The sequence below is a fragment of the Myotis daubentonii genome, chromosome 19, assembly GCF_963259705.1.
Source record: "Myotis daubentonii chromosome 19, mMyoDau2.1, whole genome shotgun sequence".
Lineage (NCBI taxonomy): Eukaryota > Metazoa > Chordata > Mammalia > Chiroptera > Vespertilionidae > Myotis > Myotis daubentonii.
The window spans coordinates 14,911,816-14,916,859 of record NC_081858.1 but is presented as its reverse complement, the minus strand read 5'-3'; positions in this window follow the sequence as shown (position 1 = coordinate 14,916,859).

Here is a 5,044-nt window from a genome sequence, read left to right as displayed (position 1 = left end):
CATTAATTACTGTGGTTTTAGAATATATTTTAGGATGCCACACGGCCGATCTCCTTCAGTATGCTTAGTTTTAAATGTTTCCTTGTTTTTTTGTTTGTTTGGTTTTGGGGGGTTTTTTTGCTCACTTATTCTTTCATGTGGACTTCAGAATTTGTAGGGCTGGGCCTCTTGATTTATCCAGAGTCAGAACTCCAGAACATGCACCTGGGACCCAGCGCAGGGTTCACCTGGTTGGTGGCTGCCCATGAGCTTCACTCTCCGTCTGGCTGCGCCCTGCTGACGGAATACACAGGGGCAGTGCTGTCCAGGGTGCTGGGCTCTGGATCTGCCCCAGGCTTTCCTTCGTGGGGTGGTGTGTCCCAAGGGAGCGGCCCAGGTGGAGGACCCTCTCTCTAGGTATCATCATTTGCATATGGGAAGGGAGGTGATCCTGGCCTAGCTGTGAGGTTCTGCAGGCCCAAGTGTGGGCCTTTCTGCTCACACACACTTGGGTGGAGTCTGCCTGGTGTTGTAGAACGGGCTGGAGAGGCCCAGTGGCCAGAGCAGACAGGCAGCACTGAGCACAGGTGCCCGGGAGAGGAGCTGGGTCCAGGATGGGCAGCTATGGCCACTCTGCTGACCACTCATTCCAGAGGAGGTTGCAGGCAGGTGGGAGGCAGCAGCCAGTCATCCTTCAAGCTGAACTTGTGCACACTCAAGCCAGAGCCTGGAGCCTGCCATCGATCGAAACCTCCCAGAAACCCGACCCTCAGGCCAGCCAGTCAAGAGTGGCAGCTGAGAGCCTGGAATCTGGCACAGGCAGCCCAAGGCTCTGTGCTCAGGTAACCCCTCTCCTTCACCCCCAGGACCCAAGCTCGACCCACCTAGGAGAGCCTCACCTGGGAAAAACCAGCCACCTCGTTGAGGGGTTGCAGCTGGCTGGGCGGGTAGAGTGAGGGCACCAAGGGGGGCTGGGCTGGGGTGGGCAGACCCCAGACTCCTTCCAGGCTAAGAGAAGTGCCTCTGAGGCTGGCAGCAAACCTCAGCCAGGCTGGACTGTCAGCAGGAATCCTGGCTAAAAATACCCCACTCTCAGAGGCCTCAGAGCCCTGTCCTTACACCAGGCACGTGAATGTGCCCTTCAACCTTCATGCAAGAGGCCAGCAAGAGGCCCATTGGACGGATGAGAAAACTCGGGTCCTGCACCCATGAAGTCCCAGCCCAGGGCCCCAATCTCCAGGACCAGCCTCAAGGCCAGGTCTGGCCCCTGCCCTGCTCATTGCCTGTGACCCTGGGCAGGGGTCAGAGCCAGGATCAGTCTAGGACAGTGGTCGGCAAACTGTGGCTCGCAAGCCACATGCGGCTCTTTGGCCCCTTGAGTGTGGCTCTTCCACAAAATACCGACTTCTGCGCACGGGCCACAAAGTTTCAATCGCACTGTACGTGCGCACCCACACGTGGTATTTTGTGGAAGAGCCACACTCAAGGGGCCAAAGAGCCACATGTGGCTCGCGAGCCGCAGTTTGCCGACCACGGGTCTAGGAGAAGCTTGGAATAGGATGAAGGCTCTGCCAGCCCCTACCCTGCACCTGACTCTGTTCGGAGGCTCTCAGGCTGTAGAGCCACTTGCTGGGGGACAGAACCCTGAGGGCTTGGGCGGAGCCGACCCAGAAGAAGCTGGGGCAGCAGGAGGGCTCTAATTGTCTGCCCCATTGGTGCGTCAGTCCCTGTGGGCTTCTGGGTGACCACGGGGCAAAGACACACCCTTTGTTTTGGGCTCATTAGCTGAGTGACTCAAGACAAGGCCATCCTCCCTGGGGCTCCTTCTCTCCACCTGTAACCTGTGGAGGTAAGGGAAGTGGACGTCCAGCGGAGAAGTATGAGGGCACCTGAAATCAGCCTCCCGGGGTGTTGTTGAGTGACTAACTGTCTAAACAAGCAGGTGGAAGCATTAAAGGGAGGAAGGCAAAGGGCTCCTCCACGGTGCTCTTCGAGGAGGATTTCTGAGCTTCACCGTCCTTCTCTGCCCTCACCAGGCAATCTGGGAGGAGCCCTTGGCCTCTCCAGCTAGGAAAGGAGCAAATCTGCATGCCCTGCGGATCGTGGCAGCTCAGAAAGGGGCTCAGGGGGGCCCTGGAGAGAGCAAGGCTTGGCACTAGGTCTGAATTAGCTCAGCAAGAGCCCCCTCCCTGCAGCCGCAGGTGTCCACTCCAGCCGCAGCTGCGGCCATGCCTAGGCCTGCCTTCCCCACCCGACTGGGTGCTAGCAGTTCCCTGGTTCTAACTGTCGGCTGGGCTCCTGGGATCAAGAGTGGCTCCCAATTTAGCTGTCACTGCCGGGTGGGTGGCTCTCGAAGGATCTGCATTTCTTGCAGGAATGGGGGAGGGGAATGAATCAAGTGCTGAGGCCTTGGGCACATCCTGGGGACCCCGCTTTCCTGAGATCTGCCCCTGCACCAAACTTTGGGTCCTTAGGGACCAGAAGCCTCCTACTCATCCCTGGCCCAGGCTTGTGCCCAGACAGAAGCTACCTAACTGGCTGTCCCCTCTAGGAGAACAACCTGAGCCCATCGGCTGGTGATCTCTAGGGAGCCCTAGACACTTACCCCTCCCTCTGGAAGCAAGGAGAAGGGGCAGGTCCAGCCCTAAGAGCCAGGAGCCAGCACTGCATGTCCACACAGCCCAGGTCTCCTCATCCTGGTGACCGAACATGAGGGCTCCAGGCCCAGAAGGTGGGTGTGGTGAGGGCCACCACTGTGCAATGCACATGCCCCATCAACAATCCCCAGCAGCCCCTCAGAGGTGGGAAGTGCACGTGGCCAGGCTGGGGGCCTGCCCAACACAGCTGACTCTAGGATGCCATCTTTTGGGAGGAGGCCCTTGCTGGGTGTGGAGGTAGGAGGGTTACAGAGATGGGCAGGCCCAGTGGAATTCTTGGGGATGCTGCCAGGGGTCGAGCTGTTGGCCCCTTTCCTATGCTGGGCCGAGGTTGGAGTGGTGGGGGGAAGCAGTGACTGTGGGCAAATAAAGTCCTGGGAGGAGCTGCCAGGATGTGGGTCTACCTAAACTCCCTTGACCTCAATTTTCTTGTCTGTAAAATGGGTAGCGGTATCTTCACGACAGGACAGAATAGGTCAATGCACTTAGCAGGCCTGGCACGGGGTTCTCTCGGGCCTCAGGCAGGCAGCCACCCTCCATGGTAAGAGCAGATGGCAGCTGGTGCACCCCCAGCTCCCTGGCACTGGGACCACATTCCCATCTGCCCACTCCAAGTGTTGGGAAAGATTACATCGGAGCAGCACCTGGGCAGCAGGCACGGGTTTGCGGTATGACCTTTGAGCTTCCGTCTGGGTCTCTCCTTGCACTATCCTGGGGAGGGCTCAAAAGGTATGCAGACACCGTGTCTCACCTCCCCCCCCTCCTCCCTGGAGGGCATTGAGAAACTGGCTGGCCCAGGTACCCCAGCGGGCTGCTGGGGCAACGCCATCACAGGCCTGTCTCTCCCGGATGGAAACAAGGCTCCTGGAGCCGGTGGAAGCAGCGACCTTCCAAGGAAGTCAAACTGTGTCCCTGCCAGCTCAGGACTGGCCACAGCCAAAGGATCCCCTCGTCCTAGCTGGATGCTATGAGTTTGAGTGAAAATCTCAAACTCTCCCTGCAGGGCCCTGCATGGTCCTCTCAGGGGACAGGAGAGGTGGACAAATGAGGGACATTGACCAGCTGACCTCTCCCAGGAGGCATTGGTGTCTGCTTCATCCACACGCTGCTCTGAGCTCGGAGAGACCAAGGGGATGGGTTGAGGTCACACAGCTGGGAGGGCCCCCTTCAGTGCCTGACGTGCTACCGTGGAGGGTGGCCCTGGGGACCAGAGGGTGGGCATGAGGCAGTGCCAGACCTCATTGGAGGGGTGGGCAAGCTTCTAGGAGGTTGTGTCTCATGTGTAATGGGTCTGGGAGGGCAATTCAGGCAGAAGCCCAGAGCCGGCAAGGAGTGATAAGGATCAGCCTAGAGAGCAGTCTCCAGCCCATGCCTGCTCCTGGGCCTCAGGGGCATGTGTCCGGAAAGCCTGGGGAACAGAGATCAATGAGGCCCAAATGGTCTGTCCTCTCCGCCCCCATGCAGGGCCTCCTGGGAACTGAGGGGTGTAGACTACATTACAGGGGCAGGGCTCCACCAGGCTCTTCCCACGGGATCTCTCTGGGCTTGATCCCTAGGACTGGCTGTGCCCCTGACTAAAGGCTGCAGCCTCTCTCAAGCCATCCCCACTGGCTCCTTGGTAGCTGTCACATGCTTGCCCTAGCTGCCCACCCAGGGAGCACGCTGTCCCTCATGCTGTCCTGCACCTGCCCACACCCTGTAAATGTGCCTTCGCAAACCCTCCCCACGTCTCCAGCCTGAGCAGTGAGCCATGCCCTGCTGGAGGCAGACTGGCCTGTCACCCAGCCCTGCCAGGCTCCCCCTCTGCCTCCACACCTACCTACCCCAGCCAACGCCTACAGCCAACATCCGGAGTCATCCAATGGGCTTCCAGCGAGGAGGGCGCTGGCCAAGGTGCTTACCGAGGGGCAAAGGACACCGGTCCCACAGCCCGCAGTGCCTGATGCCCACTCACAGACCTGTGGCAGCTGGGAAACCCAGGCCCCAGCCCAAAGCTGGGTGAGGGGCTTCAGAAGTCTCTGGAGCTTTGAGCCTGTTTTTGAACTGGAAAGTAGAGCAATCCCACTCCAGCAAAGGGCTGCGGGGCTGAGGGGCTGCGGGGCTCCAGAATTTAGTGGAGGCGGGAAAGGGAGCGGGCCGAGCAGAGGCGCCTCTCCTCCCACCCGCGTCCTCAGGCCTCCAGACCAAGCCCTAAGCGGTGGCTGGCCACTCTGGGGACCCGCACACCCTGGCCAACCCGGGCCGCCACGCCCTCGGGCCCGCGCCCCAAGCCCGCTCCGGCCAAGGCCGCCATCCCCGCGGCCGCCTGTAGGGGCCGCCGCCTCTTCAGAAATGCGCCGCCTTTGTCTGGGGCCGCGCGGCGCCGGTGCACCGGGCGTGCGGTGCGCCTCCTGCGGCCCAGCTTGCGC